General features: G+C 46.0%; 1 long non-coding RNA gene across 2 annotated transcripts; it reads left to right on the top strand.

Moving 5' to 3' along the window:
* Positions 1-1,937: 1,937 nt before the first annotated feature.
* On the top strand, positions 1,938-15,659 carry LOC148128445 (uncharacterized). 2 transcript variants are annotated; one of them, XR_015746397.1, is made up of 5 exons: positions 1,938-2,198; positions 2,597-2,799; positions 13,101-13,316; positions 14,136-14,424; positions 15,510-15,659. It is a non-coding gene; the product is annotated as an uncharacterized LOC148128445 (long non-coding RNA). The 2 variants fall into 2 exon arrangements; XR_015746396.1 differs by lacking the exon at positions 15,510-15,659 and having other exon boundaries at positions 14,136-14,544.
* Positions 15,660-18,541: the final 2,882 nt, after the last annotated feature.

Genomic DNA, 18,541 nt, shown 5'->3' with positions numbered 1-18,541 from the left:
CTGCCCTGGGCGGCTGGGGCTTCCTATCCCCTCTGCTCACAATCTCCTCTGCTCCCCCATCCTGTCTCAGACCCCCAGTTCTCCCTCCTGGGCCAAGAGGTGCATGGGAGTGAAACCCCCCACAACTGGAGACCTGGGACACAGGGACCCCCAAGGGCACCTTCAGAGCCTCGGAGGTAAGGAGGCCGAAGGGGCCGCAGAGCCCACTATAAGTGCCACATCCCCACAACCAGAAGACCTGGGGCCTCCAGGCGCCCCCCAACTCCTTTTCTTCGGGGGCCTGGCAAGAAGAGACGTGGGGCGCCCAACGCAGGGCAGCCTGGAGAAGCCCTTGAGGCAGCCTCAAAAGGCAGCCCTGAGACCTCCAGACAGACAAGGCAGGAAGTCCTCGCCATGGAGCCCAACACTTGTGTTGCTGGGGGAGACGGTTGTTAAATGAGTTTTGACCCACTTTATGACATTTCTGGCCCTGTTTGCTAAGCGAATCACTGCAGATGTTAAGTCAGCCAGACGGTTCTTAGGTGCATCCGGCTTCTCCACTGACTTTGCTCGCGAAAGAGGATCATGTGACACACACCCGGGGACATTGTGGCCATCATACATGTGAGACATTTGTCTAAATGTAAATCCTGGGACCCCAGGGAGGCTGCCAGGGCTGCCAGTGTGGAAAGGGGCCCTAAGTCACCTTTCTCAGTGCCACTGTGGCATTGAAGGACCCTCTGCCAGGAAAGAGCGAAACCATCACAGGAGGGAGGGGAGAGGAGGATTCCCTGATAAGTCCTGGCAGAGCTGCAGGGAAGTTTCTCCCAGCCTCCTCCTCCTCCTCCTCCTCCTTCCACCCGATTCCCCTCCTGCCTCTTTTCCCTCTGTCCGTCCATCTTCCTCCTCCGCCTCCCTGGGAAAGAAACGGCCTGGAAGCCCTTCGGGTTCTGAGGGAAATGAGCTGGACATTCGGGGGCCCAGAGCTCCATGGGTTCAGCCTGACCTCCCTGATTTTGGGGTCTCCTGCCGCCCAGAAGGCCGTTTCCTGTCTTCTGAAAGGGCCAAGAGACTCTCTTCCAGCCTCGGCCCTTCCTTCTTGCCAGGACCAGGAGCTGGTGGGCTTCACACCTGGGGAAACAGCAGCCCCACCTGCCAGGTGCAAAGCTGGCACACCAGACTCGGATCCTGGCAAGAGATGCAACCTGGGGACCCTCACCCCATTCACTCCCCCCTGGCCCTGGCCCCCCATGGGGCAGATCCCCCCACCCTGCCCAGCAAGGCCAGAGGGAGCCCCCTCCAGGGGGCACCCCACTTCCCAGAGCAGGAGGAGGAAGAAGCCCCTGGTTGCCCCGGGGGAAATTGGCAGCAGGGCCCCAGGCTGAGCTCCCCTCCCCCTGGACCCCACCAGCTCCCCCTGGCCTGCAGGTGCCCAGGGCTCACCTGGGAGCTCCACCTGTCCCCCATCTGTGATGCCAGAGCTGCTCTCCCAGCCAATCCCAAGGAAGGCTCCTCCCTCAGAGGTGGGCTTTTTGATAGCACCTGAGCTGCCCAGACCAGATGGGAGGGGCTCCCCCTGCCTCCCTCTCCCCCTGCCCCCCTCCCTCCCTGCCCTCACTGGGGAGGGGGCAGACCCACTGCAGACCCCCTGGCCCTGCAGGACCCCTGCGTGCCCCCTCCTCACAGCACAGTCCCCTGCCAAACCCTCCCCGAATCCAGCCCTTTGGAGGCTGCTTGACCGATGAGGAGGAAGCCAGGCCCAGAGAGGCCCCTCAGCCTCAGCCAGCTGGGTGGGAAGGTTGTCTGGAAGCCCCCAGGGGAAGCCGGCCCAGAGATCTTGGCCAGGCTGCTCAGAAGCCGTTGCCATTGCCTCTTTCCCAGGACTCCGAGAGAGCGGCTGGCCCAGAGACTCCTAGCTGGCTTGGCTCCCCAGGCAGGACTGGAACTCAGCCCCCCAATTGAAGCCCCAGCCACCCAACTGACTCTGGTGGGATCCACATGACCCTCTGAACCCGGTCTCTTCCCCAGTGGCCGCATTCACATTTGCACCTCTGTTGAAAGGCTGTCAAAATGCCTTTCTTCTGGGGATTCGATTTTCCCGCTGGGAGAGCTCCGGCGCAAGGATACGGACAACTGCTTGAAAGCTGGATCTTTTTATTTTTTCAGGAAGGCGAGAGATAGCAAGAAGTCTGCGTTCCTGGGCTAGCTACCTTCGAATGGTAAGTCCCTGATTTTTATACCCTTTTCTCCTTTTGTGTGAGTGCTTGTGTTTGTATTTCTTAATGTTTTAAATCCTGCCAGGGGTTGTCTTTCTTCCCGCCAGAGGGGAAACTCCTGGGGTGCGGAAGGCAAACTTTGCGGGTGGTTTGATTGTTTTATCGGTTTCGTCCCTAATCTTTTTTAGCTTAATGGTTTCTTATATTTGTTTTGTGGCAATCTGCTGTCTGTCTCCTTTGTAATATATTTTGTGCCTTTTGTCTGTTTGTTTTGTTGATTTGGCATGTCTTGTGTTTGTAGCGGTTTTCTTTTCTTTCTTTCCCTACTTTTCTTAATTATTTGGGCTTTTGTCTAAGGGGCTTCTTTAATACCTTTTATTTGATTCCTTTTCTTATGCAAGTTTGTTTTATGGCTGGCCTGATGTTCCCTTTGGGCTTTTCCTGCTTGGGTGACACCACTGTCCTCGTGAAGTTCCCTTTCCACACCTCTTAACCATGGTTTGTTTCCCGAGGTTGAACCATTTGGCCGAGTAGTAAGTGGATGATGGGAACTCGGAAGAAGATGAATTCCTGGAAGAGAAGCTGATCAAGAGGAGATACACAGGCAGGGCTCGACTTCCAATCATTCATTTAGTGACCGATCCAAGTTACAACCGCACTGAGAAATGGAACTTGGGACCATTTTTCACAATTAATGACCTTTGAAGCATCAAATGCAGGGATCAGAATTCAGGTGCTTGGCCACAGTTTCATGTTTATAATGGCACCAATGTCCCAGGGCCATTGTGATCCCCTTTTATGACCTTCTGACAAGCAAAGTCAATGGGGAAGCCAAATTCACTTAATGACCGGGTTCCTAATTTATCAACTGCAATGATTCATTTAATGACTGTGGCAAGAAAGGCCATCAAATGGGGCAAAACTCACTTGATGGATGTCTCACTTAACAACAGAAATGTTGGGCTCAGTTGTGGTCATAAGTTGAGGACTACCTGTATTGGGGACCCTTTTCTTCTGGCGAGGACCCCGTTCACACAACATGCTTGACCAGGCCAGGGTCCTCGCAGCCCCCTGAGAGAAGCCAGAGGTCCACATGGAGCCTCCTCAAGGCCGGTGAGAAACCCTGGATGACCATAGCCCCCCTCCTCCCTCCTCTGGGGTCTCCCTGAGACAAACCCAGAAGTTGGGGTGGGCTTCCTTCCCTCTGGGCCTCACCCAGCTTCGGTCAGACATGGCTGGGATCCTCCTGGAGGAGAAGAGAGTCTCATTGCACATCAACCTGGCCCTGAAAAGCCACAGCTTGAACCCGGAGCCACCCAGGATCTGGTCTGCAGGCCCTGAGAGCAGAATCTGAGGGAGGTTCAGGGGGAGAACTTCCAATCGGTGGACTTGGGATATGGGCCTTCCTCTGCTCCTCCCTGCCAGGGTGGGCCTGCCTTTCCCTTCAGTTCCCCTCCTCACTCAGCCCCCGGTTCCCCTTCTGGGCCAAGAAGTCCATATTAATGTCTCCCCCAGTGAAGAAACATCCTCCCTGAACAACGGATGCCAATAAACCAGGAACAAAGGAGTTCCAACAGCACCTTTTTTGGGATAGAAAGTCTCAGCCCCAGAAATTGGGAAGGTCAGAGGGGTCCCCCCCCCCAAATAGAAGATCCCCACAACAGAGGAAGAGCCACCAGAGCTCCAGAAATCCTGTCGCTAGAAATCAGGTTGCACCATCCACCACACTGTGGGCATCACCGCCATCTTTGTAGGGTTTCCCTGTGATAAGATGGGTGGCCAGTAAATTGGATGGATGGATGGATGGATGGATGGATGGATGGATAGATAAATATTTAGATAGATAGATGATAGATAGATAGATGATAGATAGATAGATAGATAGATAGATAGATAGATAGATAGATAGATAGATAGATGTATAGGTGGATAGGTGGACAGATGGATAGATAGATAGATGATAGATAGATAGATAGATAGATAGATAGAGAGAGAGAGAGAGAGAGAGAGAGAGATAGATAGACAGATAGTGTCAGCCTCAAGATATCTTCTACATCTTCTATCTTCTGCATGCTATCTGCTGCATCTTCTCTGCTGCCATGCTTATTTCTTTCGGATGTCATTAGCAATGGGGGTGGGTGGGTGGGAACAATTCCATTCCTTTGTATATGTGATCTGCGCGCCAATTCCTCAGATTCGAATTCAATCTGTAGCTTCCACTTTGATTTCCAGTAAAGGATAACTTTGCTCTAATCCATGGAGTCTGAGTATTTCTTTCTTGGATCTTGAAGGGAGCACACATTGACAGATAGAAAGACAGAAAGACAGACAGACATGGATGGGTAGATATAGATAGATGATATAGATAGATAGATAGATAGATAGATAGATAGATAGATAGATAGATAGATAGATAGATAGATAAGATAGATTAGATAGATAGATAGATAGATAGATAGATAGATAGATAGATAGATAGATAGATAGATAGATAGATAGATAGATATGGGTAGATATAGACAGATGATAGAGATAGATAGATAGAGACAGATCTGGATGGATAGATATAGAGATAGATAGATAGATAGATAGATAGATAGATAGATAGATAGATAGATAGAGAGAAAGACAGACAGACAGACAGACAGACAGACAGACAGACAGACAGACAGACAGACAGACAGGGATGGATGGATGGATAGATATAGATAGATGATATAGATAGATAGATAGAGACAGATATGGATGGATGGATGGATGGATATATATATATATATATATATATATATATATATATATATATATATATATATATATATATATATATATATATATATATATATATATATATATATGGTGTTAGGCTTGGTTCGGTATTTTCCTACGTCATTGTAGTTGTTCTTTTAAAATTGTAGCAACGTTTCAGCAGAATCTCATCTGCCATCATCAGGCTTCTGTATAGTGTCTCGTCTGTGAGTCAGACTTTTACAGTGGTTTCAGATTTAAATTTGGGGCAGCCTATTGCTGTGCCAGGGCAAAGCAATAGACGCAATCTACATAGACTTCTGTAAAGCCTTTGATTCAGTGGTACACGACAAACTACTCCTAAAAATAAATTCCTATGGTATCTCTGGACAACTGAATAACTGGATAGAAGCATTCCTGTCAAACAGACAACAAATGGTCAAAATTGGGAGCGTCCTATCAAATTCTGTACCTGTCAATAGTGGTGTCCCCCAAGGCAGTGTTCTAGGACCAACTCTCTTCATACTCTACATAAATGACTTCTGTGATCATATTAAGAGCAATTGCGTTCTTTTTGCTGATGATGTAAAGCTGTTCAATACCACAGACAATACTGCTACCCTACAAAAAGATCTTGACTATGTATCAGAATGGTCAAACAAATGACAACTTCAAATCTCAACAAATAAATGCTCTGTCTTACATATTGGCAAAAAAATCAGAAAATAAAATACAAGCTGAATAGTCAAGATCTTGTTGATGACCCAATCTCTGTAAAGGACCTTGGAATACTCACCTCTAATGATCTAAGTGCTAGAGCCCACTGCAACTACATAGCCAAAAAGGCATTAAGAGTTGTTAACCTAATTCTACGTAGCTTTTTCTCTGGTAATATCACACTACTAACCAGAGCATACAAAACATTTGCTAGACCAATACTCGAATACAGTTCATCAGTCTGGAACCCACATTACGTATCTGATATTAGCACAATTGAGAAAGTCCAGAAATATTTCACAAGAAGAGTTCTACACTCCTCTACTCGTTGTAGAATACCTTATGCCACCAGACTTGAAATTCTAGAACTAGAAAACCTTGAATTGCGCCGTCTTCGGTCTGATTTAAGCATGGTATATAAAATCATACATTGCAATGTCCTACCTGTCAATGAATACTTCAGCTTCAACCATAACAACACAAGAGCACACAATAGATACAAACTCAAAGTTAACCGCACCAAACTTGATTGCAGGAAATACGACTTCAGCAATAGAGTGGTCAATGTCTGGAATACTCTACCCGACTCTGTAGTTTCTTCCCCAAACCCCAAAAACTTTAACCTCAGACTGTCTACTATTGACCTCACCCCTTTCCTAAGAGGTCTGTAGGGGGCGTGCATAAGCGCACCAACGTGCCTACCGTCCCTGTCCTATTGTTTCTCTTATTCTTCTTTTATTTTTCTTATATGTACCCATTTCATGTATTCACAACTATGTATACTCTTATACTTATTATCTTGTAAACAATTGGCAAATCAAATAAATAAATAAATATATAAGAATGGTTTTTTTCTTCATCCTGATTGGTTGGGAGTCTTGGTCTGTGTTTATTGGTCTCGAGTTTGCTGTGTTCTGCTTGACTGGTGTCTCTAATATCTTCTGTCTGTTTTTGGCTCTTTTTGTATCTTGATTGGCTGGCAGCATTGTGTTACTTTATTGGAGGCCTTTAGTGCAGCTTGGCTTCAGGTAAATGGACGGCTATCATTTGTTAGGAAGCTGGGTTTCATCTGGGTGCCTGGTTGGGGTGTGTTTGAGCTGGAGGAATCAGGGGGATCTGTTTGTGCCCAGGTGTTTGCCTGGCTTGTGGTGTGGAGATTTTTTGTTTGTGAGTGCAGGCTTCCAAATGATTGACAGCCTGGTGGAATCATCTCTTCTGTTCATGCTTTCTGGTCTTTTTTCAATCTCTATGGCTTCTCTGATGATTCTGTGGCTAGGGTTTTCTATAGTGGCTAGGGTTTTGGTGCCATTGAAGTTGATGCTATGACCTGTGGCTTCCATGTGTTGGACTAGTGAGGAAGTGTGTTCCAGCTTTTTGACTGCATTTTTGTGTTCATCCAGGCGGGTACTTATTCTTCTATTGGTCTGTCCAATGTATGTGGCTGGGCATGATGCACAGGGGACTTCGTATATGCCTTGGTTTTCCAGGTCAATTTTATCTTTGGGGTTGCTAAGGATGGCTGCTATTTTTCTGTCTGTTTTGAAGGCAGTCTTGATGTGATGTCTGTGTAGTACTTACTAATTTTGTCTGTAGTACCTCTTATGTAGGGCAGGACAGCTGTTCCATAGGTCTGTTCATCTTCTGGGTCTCTATTATGTTTCAGTGTGTTTTTGTGGATCAAGCTGGTGATTTTGCTTTTGTGGAAGCCGTTGGCTGTCAGTACTTTAGTCAGGGTGCATAGTTCAGTCTTAATGTGTGTCTTGTCTGCCAGGCGTTTGGTTCTGGTAATTAGTGTTTTAGCCACGGAGTTTATCTGTGCTGGGTGGTGGTGGGATTGGGCGTTGAGGTAGCGGTTAGTATGTGTTTTCTTCTGGTATACGGTGTGTCCTAGTGTGCCATCTTTTTTTTGTAGATTAGTACATCTAGGAATGGTAGTTGTTTGTTTGTTTCTGTTTCCATGGTGAACTTGATTTTGGGGTGTGCGCTGTTTAGGTGTGTTAGGAAATTGTTTAGGTTTCTTTTCCATGGGGCCAAATCACGAATGTGTCATCGATGTATCTTAATCATAGTTTGGGTTTGTGGATGGCATTGGCCAGGGCTCTGGATTCGAATTCTTCCATGAACAGGTTTGCAATGACGGGTGACAGTGGCGATCCCATAGGGGCTCCATCAATTTGTTTGTATCTTTGTCCTTTGTATATGAAATATGTGTTGGTTAAGCAGTGTTCTGTTAGTTCCATGAGGTGTTTAGCTGGTTGGTATTTATTTTTGATGATTTCAAGGGTCTCTTTTATCGGGACTAGTGAATAGTGAAACCACGTCGAAACTTACAAGCAGATCTTCTTGCTCCGCAAAACAGACAGAAGATATTAGAGACACCAATCAAGCAGAACACAGCAAACTCCGAGACCAATAAACACAGACCAAGACTCCCAACCAATCACCTTCTCAGTCCCGCCATCAGTTTCGGATGGTGCGCTGACGCTAAGCACACCTGAACCTGTAGCGCCGCCATTAACTGTTTCCAAAATGGCGCAGTAAACTGAACCCCACGATCAGAAACCACTCTATCCGGCAGTCCATGCAGACGAAAGATATGCTGTAAAAATAGCTGGGCCGTAGGTATGGGACAATGGCAATTTCCGACAGGGAATGAAATGAGCCATTTTAGTCAGCATATCAACTACCACGAGCACCGTCGTGAAGCCCGATGAGGATGGTAAATGCATGAGAAAGTCCATGGAGATTGCTCCCATGGTCTGCTCGGAGTCAGTAATGGTTGGAGGAGTCCAGGGGGCGCACCCGACACCGCTTTCTGCTTGCCTACACTGAACGCAAGAAGCGACGTAAGAGAACACATCGTGACGAACCCGAGGCCACCAAAAAGTCCAAGTGACCAAATGCAAAGTTTTATAAAATCCAAAATGGCCAGCAGTGGGGTTATCATGACATTGTGTCATGATGAGAGCTCTCAGCGACCTGGTGGGTACGTATAATAAACCCCGATGTCGGAACAAGCCCTCTTCAAAGGACCATGGGGAATCAGGTCCAACGTCCCCCGTCTCTGCTGCGCCCACGCATCCAATCGTATGCTGAACCCGCAAATCTACTGGATCTTGAAGTATGGCCAAGGATTCTGGTGGTAACACCGTTCGTAGAGGAAGAGGATCCTTGGGACCGATATACTCGGGCTTCCGAGACAACGCGTCTGCCCTCCGATTCTGTCCGCTTGGAACATAAGTGACGGAAAAATTGAACCTTGCGAAAAACAACGACCACCGAATCTGGCGTTGGTTCAACTTCTTAGTGGTGGACAAATGTTCCAAGTTTTTATGATCCGTCCGAACCTCTACCTTGTGCCGAGCCCTCTAAATGATGTCTCCAGGTCTCAAAGGCAGCCTTAATAGCCAACAACTCCTTTTCCCAGATGGTGTAATTGCACTCAGAAGCTGTGAGCTTCCTAGAATAGTATGTGCATGGGAAAAGAGGCGCGCCATCCTTCGAAGCTTGTAACAGTACCGCTCCGATAGCGACATTAGAGGCATCTGTCTCGACAACAAATGGACGATTCGGATCAGGATGCCTCAATATCGGCTCGCCACAAACGCTTTCTTTAAAATTTCAAAAGCCTGTTGCTGCGGGGCCCCCCACAGAAACGGGACCTTCTTACGGAGGAGCTGAGTTATGGGATTCATTAACTTAGCAAAGTCCGGGATAAAAGTCCGATAGTAGTTGGCGAATCCCAAAAGACGTTGTACGCCCTGACTCGACGAGGGGCTTCCCAACTACACAAGGCCTCAACCTTTTTAGGGTCCATAGCAATGGCCTCGGGAGAAATGATGTGCCCTAAAAACTCTATCGACGACTGAAAAAGAAACACTTCTCCAGTTTCGTAGAGTTTATGCTCCCGAAGACGCTGAAGCACTTGGCGAACCTGCTGAAGGTGGTGATCTCTGGACCGGGAGTAGATCAAAATGTCATCCAAATACACCACGACAAACCTATCCAGCATATCCCGGAAAATATCGTTCATCAAATGCTGGAATACAGCAGGAGTGTTGGTCAGACCAAATGGCATGACGGTACTCGAAATGACCATAACGAGTGCCAAACGCAGTCTTCCACTCGTCCCTTGCGCATCCGAACCAGGTTGTAGGCCCCATGCAGATCTAGTTTAGTGAAGATAGTAGCCTCCCGCAACCGCTCCATCAATTCCGGAATGAGCGGCAAGGGATAGCTATTCCCTCACGGTGATAGAGTTCAGGCATCAATAATCACAACAGAGACGAAGTTCTCCCGACTTCTTCTTAACAAAAGAACGGGCGCCGAAAGAGGGGACGAGGAGGGTCGAATAAATCCCCGAGCTAAGTTTTTATCTAAAAACTCTCGGAGTGCAACCAACTCGGGCTCCGACATGGAATATAACCTCCCCTTTGGCAATGGAGCATCCGGTATCAAGTCCATGGGACAATCATAGGCATGATGTGGCGTAATCGGTCTGCCTCCTGTTCGCTGAAAACATCGGAGAAGTCCGACAGCTCCGAAGGAATGGAGACAGCAGGAGCGGCGATATCTTGGCCAGCGCAGACATGCCTCAGGTGGTCCACACATTGTAGGCTTGGAAAAGAAATGGCGTTCTGCGCCCAAGCCACCAATGGACCGTGCAAACGCAGCCAGGATACTCCGAGCACCAAAGGGAGATGGAGGTTCGAGGTGACATAAAAACTTATCGCCTCCTCATGATCTCCAATAAGCATACGCACTGGCTGAGTGGCGGCGAATGGGTCCCGACTTGAGTTCACGCCCATCTACGGTTTCCACCTTAATGGGGATTCACAGGAATCAACGGAATTCCAAAATGTTTAACAAAAGCACAGTCCATAACGCTAGTTGTAGCCCTGAATCCACCAGAAGCAACGGCGGGAATTCCCTCCTTCTAGGACTGCAGAAATATACGAGTGTCCAAAAGTAAATGCCGAGGAGGGCCAGGATTTAATTCGGCAATTTGGGATGGGGTGTAGGATGTGCCCAACCTAGGGTTTCCCGAGGTCGGGCCTCACCCGCTTCCCGATGGGCCAGGAGTGGTTTCGGGCACAGGTCTGCGAGTCCCTCTCTGAGTGCAGGAATTGGCAAAATGTCCCGGACCCCGCAATAAAGGCACAAGCCTTCCTGGAACCTTCTCGAATGTTCTCGCGCCATTAAGCGAGGGCGGAGTGTGCCTATCTCCATCGGCTTCCTGAACCGTGGGTTGCAAAAAAACACTCGGTGGCGTGGTGTGTGCGCGAGAAACACAGGTGGTTCCACAACGGGCTGTTTACTTCCACGTTGCTGTAACGAGCTTCAACACGTAAGCACTGGATTATCAATGCATCCAAAGTTGAAGCCCGCCTCTGCATGGACTAGCTCATCCTTGATGGCATCAGACAAGCCTTCCTGGAATGCAGCCATATGAGCCAGTTCGTTCCAGTTAGAGTCCATACACAGCAAACGAAATTCTGCAACGTATTCCTGCAGGGACGTTTCCCTGATTAATGTCCCGTAACCGTCTGTCCACAGTTTGTATCTTAATTGGGTTCTCAAACATTACTCTCATTTGTTGGAGAAAACCCTGAAATTGTCCAACAATGGGCTATCTTGAACTAACAAGCGAGTAGCCCATTTGGCAGCCTGCCCAGTTAATAAACTGATCATAAATCCTACCTTAGCCCGGCGGTTGGGAAGTCTTCAGGCCTCAGAGAGATAAACAATTGGCACTGACCCATAAATGCCGGAACATGTCCGTTTGCCCAGAAAATTTCTCCGGCATGGACACCGGGCTTTTCCTCAAGGGGGGGCAGGGGAGCAGCAGCAGGGCTTTGTAAGCTGGAAACATAATTCAGCAGTTGTGTTACCTGGTTCTAAAGCGTTACATTGCTTTGCAGTAGCTGGTTTATCTGCTGTTGTTGCTGCTCTACCAAACGCTTTAGTTGGTTTGAATCCATCTTGCTTTAAAGATGGTTTGTTTGTGGCCAGGAACAAAATGTTATGACTCCCTTCAAAATTCAAGCGAGCAACACAGAAAGCAGCCGTTTCAAAAGTAAATCAAACAGAAAGGAGTCTCACAAGATAACGGCTGTCATAAATCACAATCCACAGCAAAAAGCTTTGCTCTGTTCGGCAAACCAGTCCTGGCAAAAATTCTCAAGCCTCAGAGCTTCTGCTGTAACTCCTTCACGCAATCAGTCACTTTGTTCCTGGCAAATTTTACCAGCCCAGCTGTGTCCTTTTATAGTCATTGAGGCAACGGGCTAATTTCCTTAATTACTGGCTCGCCCTCCTCCTTCGTTCCAGCTGGGTTTGCCTCCTCAAACATCGTCTGTTCCTGACGTTTAACCACAAGTCTTCCAAGTTCTCATCTCCACTAGAAGACTCTCTCAAAACTTCCCTGTCAGCCATTCCCGGCTGATGATCAGATAAGGAACCAGAGGAGGTCAAAGGTCCTGACAATTCCAATACTTCAGGTCTGTCTTCCTTTGTCACATCCATCTCCTCATCCTGGTTACTATTCCCATCACTGAGCAATGCCAGCTCATATTGTTCTGCCATGTCCTCCTCACTTGAACTCAGATCTTCCACAGGAGCAGAATCCAAGCCCGGAACCACAACTTAAGAAAACACACACACACACACACACACACACATATAGATAGATAGATAGATAGATAGATAGATAGATAGATAGATAGATAGATAGATAGAAAGAAAGATAGAAAGATAGATAGAAAGATAGAAAGATAGAAAGATAGGGATGGATAGATAGCACCTGCAGAACTTACGGTCCATTCTTTATTTAAAAAACTAAGAAAAATCAAAATAAAAAGAATCTTGGTGTATTATAGGAACATGGTAAGATAACACAGGAATGACAAGAAAATAAAAATAAAAAATTCCATCCATTCTATAATTTTCTCCCTATTTATCCAATGATCTAGTCCACAAGTTGTCACTTTCCTGCTTCTTAATGAGCTTTAATCTCAAAATTAATATTGCTAGAAAAGATGGGAAATGAAATTTCATTTCAGGTACAAGCAATTTTAAAACCGGCTGCAATTAAGATCAATATATGGGATTATGACATAAAACAGAATTCTAAACAGGGTCTAGTCTTAACCTGGGGCAGAGTTCAAGGGTGTAGATTGTCATTAGAAGACAGGCAACACTACAGTTAAATGGCATTAACTTAGAAGTGGCACCAAACTCCATAGCTCTGGGTGACCTTCCCCAGAAAACTCTGGAGGCAAGAGACCATGTTGAAGGACAGCAGAAGTCAATTCCTGGGTGCTGAATTCTCTTCCCCAGCATCACTTTCTGGACTTGCCCTGACTGGGAGGAAGGACCACAACCACAACAAAACAGTGACCCCAGGGGTATATCTGTAATTTTTACTAACATGGTTTATTCCAGTCTCTCCTCTGCAGATGAAGCCCAGAAAAGTTCAGGATCCCAAGAGGTTGCTTCTCACTGTAATTATGACCATCTGGGCCTTTGAGACCTGTGATGCTATATCTCCAGTTTTTGACTTTGATGTAGGCATTAGACTGAAGCCACATGCAAAGGATCTTCTATCAGGAAAGGATAAATTCCTTGGGTGAAGCTCTCTGGGACCAAGTTTTGGGACAGGTACAGGCTCTGCTCTTGATTGCACCTTTCTCTCCTTTGCAGATGAAACTGAGTGGTTCTCTGTTTAGATCAGGAAAGCCACTGGCACTTCTCAGAGTCTTTGAATTTTTCCAACTGTTCCTATTGTTTGTGTTAGAAACAGGAAGTGGATTGATTAATGCCATGAATGATGGACCTACTGCTTCTGCTTCTGATGCTGCTGGTGTCCCCATCAGTCTGTGGGAAGCTGAGAAGGAAATGCCCATTGAGTTTGGAGCACCAGGATGGCTACAATCCATGGAGCTTTTACAGGCCTGGGGACCATCTCATTGGTGTGGTCAAATCTGAAACATATGTGTCGCCTATAATGTGGCCTTTCAACAGCCCTCCTTCCATACCTTCTTCTTTGTAAGTCATGCAAGGTGATGGAGTTGCACTCCCTCCATGTGCAATTCTAACACTCTCCTTCTTTTCTTCTTATGTCACTTATTTTTGTACCTCAGCACCTGTCTAATTTCCTGAATGATTTTGATTTCCATGGCTTCCCTTTTTTGCGTTACTTTGTGGAAGAGAGTAAAATCCAAAGATGTTTTTAAAAAACCAGAATGAAATCCAGATGATTTTCCTTTCTCAGTTCATTCCTGAGTTCATCACTTGAATAATGACCTTTATTTAAGTTGTGACTGAAACAATTGTAGTTGCCTCTCTCATTTGCATAATTGATCATTCGATTTGGATCAATGTTGGCCTAAGGCTTAGTAGGTTTGTGAAGGATTATATATTTTAAAAACATTCGTTGTTGCTATTGAATATAATAACATGAATATTGTTTTTCAATAGGAAGAGTTCTGCTCTAACAAATATCCTAAAACCAATTTTTGCTATTCAAATGGTCAGCAAGAATTCCCAGCTCCTGCACAATCTCACACTTGGTTACAACATCCATGACAACTATTTGAGCACTTTCCGCACTTCAGATGTCTTGCTGGACTTTCTTTCCACTGGAGAATCCAATGTCCCCAACTACGGCTGTGGGAGGAAGGAAAACCTCCTGGCTCTGATTGGTGAAGCTTCCAGGGACATCTCCATCCAGATGTCAATGATTGTAGGCACCTACAAAGTCCCACAGGTTTGTGTGTTTTTCTCTATCTGGTAAGGTGAGTGGGGTGGTGGGGATGAACAACAGATCCAATATCTTCATAGAATTCAAGAGCAGCTTTTCAGAATATTAGGGAACATATCAACGATGTTTTAGTCTATCATGTTCATCTTCAAATTGACCATTAAAGGCCTGAAGAGCCATAAGGTCCCTAGAGGATATTCTACTGAATATTCTACTATTGAAAAACTATCCAGGTTTTGAGGTCCTCCATTAGCATGTTCATTTTTACATATCAATAATATCTGCCTTATCCAGTTGGAATCAAGTTGGCAATAGTCCTATGTATAAAAATATTCAGACCAAGAAGAGTATCTTTGGGATGGATAAAAGGAGTTCAGCTCCTGCCCTCATAGATAATTGTTAATTTACACAATTTCTGCTTTGTATAAATTCAGGGTATATAATTATTGGGTTAAAATTAAAGTGATGAAACAGACATATAGTCCCAAAACAGACAAAATTTCAAATAAAGACTTATTGGATTGTACAACTGTCTACTGATTGACCTCACCCCTTTCCTAAGAGGTCTGTAGGGGCCGTGCATAAAGCGCACCAATGTGCCTACCGTCACTGTCCTACTATTTCTTTTTATTTTTCTTATATGTATCCATTTCATGTACTCATAACTATTCTGTTAGCAGTTGTGCTCTTGTACATCTAGAGAAGAAGCTGAAAAATTGCTTCACAAAGAATTTGGGATATAGAAGCTGAGAAAGAGGTTTTAGTACTCAAAAATAGCATATAATACAGCCCTATATCTTAGATCCAGACATTTTATCTAACATCTGCAAATTTGAATCTAATTGTTGGAATTGTATGGGTGACACAGAAATTTACATTGCATTTTTTATTGTGTTTTTTTTTTTAATATGATTTTGCATTCCATTTTTATAGACAATCTTGTTAATATTCTGTCTTAAATATTTTAAACCGTGACTAAGGAACAAACTATTCTTATATATTCATCAAAACAAAATTGGGTTTGTCAATAAGTAATATTTTGGAGTTGATCTGGACCACATTATAACACAGCATAATTCATTACTTTTCAGATCACTGTTGGAATTCCTTCAGAGGCTCTGAGTGATAAAAGGAGATTCCCCTTTTCCACCCATTGCTCCCAAAGAAGGATTCCACTACCCAGCAATCGTCCAGCTGCTCCTCCATTTCAGATGGACCCTGATTGGCCTCTTTGCTTCAGACACAGAAAAGGAGATAATTTCATGAGGACTTTCTCTCCGATGTTTGTCAGGAATGGAATTTGTGTGGTTATATCACAACGATTCACAACAACTGGACAAACAGCACCCCTCAGGAGGCCCTCTCTAAGTGGAGACAAATCAACGTCTTTGTCCACTTCATAGAATCTTTTCCATCTGGAACAGAATTCTTCCTTTCCATGAAGCACTTATGCATTTGCCAGGATCCATTGAAGGGAAAGTCTGGATCCTCACAAATTTTGCACCGTATACAATAAAGAAGGACAGACTTCTCAAATACATCCATAGTATTTTGAGTTTTGGTTATCTGTCAAAAGAAGGCCAACAGATGCTGCCTTTGAACCCCATTTCTTTGTGGAAGATCCATTTCAAGATCATTATTTTCACTGTTCCCTTTCCAAGAACGTCTTTTCTGTCAAAGGCCGCAGAAGATGCACCCAGAAAGCCCCACTGGAGACTCAGGAGAAAAGAAACAGGAAACAGATCATTACTAACCGTCAGTGGTACCATATCATTCAGACTCTGGCCCAGGCCATGAATGCCGCCTATTCCTCCAGATCGAGGAGGGAAGGAAGGAGGGAGATAAGAGGTTGGGGGCTCAGAGGCTGCAGCCGTGGCAGGTATGGGGGGTCCAGATAGGGATCCATTAATCTGAGATCCTTTGGAGAAGGAAGCCAAAGGAGAATGAGGGGAACATCTCAACCTTCTTGTGCTGCAAAAAGTCAACAGATTTACACCATCTAATTGCTCCTGTCTGATGCTCCGGAATAACAGGGAGCAGATCTTCCCAGATATTTTATTAGGAGAGGCGTCACAAAGTGAATCCCTGAGTCCTGATAGGAGATTCCGCATAGCAGGCTGTGAACTCACTGGTGGGATTCAAAATTTTTACTACTGGTTCTGTGGGCATGGCTTGAATTTGTGGGCGTGGCTTGGTGGTCACGTGACCAGATGGGCGTGGCTTGTGGCCATGTGACTGGCAAACCAAATACAATTGGTCCTCACTTAATGGCCGGTTACTTAGCAAGTGTTTTAATTTATGACTGATCTCTCCAGAGCTACTTGTCCTGTTTTTGGAGTTTTGACAACCATAAACACAAACACACAAACACACATGCACACACACACACTCACACGCAGACATACACACACAGAGCTTTCTAACCCTGCTATTTTTGATTCTGTAATGATCTCCTGCTGGAGCAGCGGGTTGGACTAGATGACCTCCGAGATTCCTTGCATGCCAGCCCTAGATTGTTGTGTTGCTTCAAAGAGTCTTCTGAAGCCAGGATTTGTGTCCTTCCTTCCTCTCCTTTTTTTTCTCTCTCCCTCCCTCCCTCCTTCCATGTATTTATCTATCCATCCATATATCTCATTCACTTTCTCATTCCCCTCTCTTTCTTTCTCTCTTTCTCTCCCTCTTTCTTTCTTGCTCTTTCTTTCTTTCTTCTCTTGCCCCCCTCTCTCTCACACACAGAAACAGACACAGAGAGTGGGGAGAGAAGGGAAGATAGGGACACAGCATCTTCGCTATCCCCCACCCTGTCTCCCTTACCTTCCTCAGGCCAGGCGAGGGAGGAGGGTGAGGGGGCAGGGCCAGCTGCTTCAGGCAAGGTGAAGAGGCATCGACCAAGCACGGGAGAGTAGAAGCCTGGGAATGGCGGCTCTCGGCTCCAGCTGGCCTGAGGGGCTCCTGCAGGCATATCGTGACAAGGGGGGCGAAGCCCCAGGACATCCGCCCACTCCCATGCTGGCTGGCTGGGCCAGGCTGGGCTGGAAGAGGCACATCCGCTGGGAGAAGTAAGAAAATGTAATCTGGGAGGGCTGGCTGTGGCGCAGATTGGGCAGATGTCCCAGGGCTGCTCCACATGCGCACTGCGTCAGTAGCACACGCACGGCTGCACACACAGTGCGCATGTGCAACAGCCCTGGGACATCTGCTCAATCTGCGCACAGCTACCACGTGTGAGAGGGGAAAGCTAGGAGAGCTACTGGGACAAGCGGGCAACCGGGTTCCAGGAGTGTGGCCTACCAGGGGTGACCATGGTTCACTTGAGCCGGTGAGGAACCGGTTGAATACCACCTCTGCGTGAGCTGCAGTTTGAGTGGACCCTTGTCCTCAGGGCCCTAATCTCAGCTCAGGCGCTCTTTCTTTGTATCTGCCCCTGAAAGCGGCTCTGGGAACTCTGTTGCAGCTCTCAGAGGTTAATTCCCTTTGGACTCTTGGCAGGGTTATTGTTAGGAATAACATAGGCTATCTAACGTAGTTTGGGTAAAAATAATATATATAAACTATGATAGTGATTTTAAGTGTGTCACTTTAAACTGCAAAGCATGTAATTTTGGAGTGCGGCTGTAAAATCGCCATAAGAGAGCAAGAGAACTGGATTGATTGCTGGCTTACTGGATTGCTTGCTGACGATGATGGATTGATGGTGTGATAACTGCGTGTTCTCTGCTGTTGCTGAAGGAAAAAGGAGGTTTGACTTCTTCATATCTCTACTGCGAGGAGATATATTACTGGACTGATATTTGTAAGTTTACTGACCTCTTTTTTCGACACTGGACTTTGCAACTGATTAATCCCGGACGGACTGAACTAGTGTATGATATGGACTGTGACTATGCTAAAACACTTACTGGAATAAACTATTTAACTTCAGCACAGTGTATCTGTTTTACTGAGTGTAAGCTACAAAAACGTTTATCTCACATATTTGCCTGCCTGCCTGACTGCCGTGCAGGTTCTGCTAGGAGTGTATATCCCTAAAAGTTATTCGATATAAAGTTATTCATTGCTCTAAAGGCTGCTCAAATAAACATTCTTGGGAAGAGCAGCCCCATCTTGTTAGATTTCCAGATCT

This window comes from Notechis scutatus, unplaced genomic scaffold, assembly GCF_049901735.1.
Source record: "Notechis scutatus isolate UNSWTSFEM ecotype Mainland unplaced genomic scaffold, rNotScu1.2 NSCUSCF71, whole genome shotgun sequence".
NCBI classification, from domain to species: domain Eukaryota; kingdom Metazoa; phylum Chordata; class Lepidosauria; order Squamata; family Elapidae; genus Notechis; species Notechis scutatus.
The sequence above is the reverse complement of the archived record's forward strand: the minus strand, read 5'-3'. Positions and strand labels throughout refer to the sequence as shown.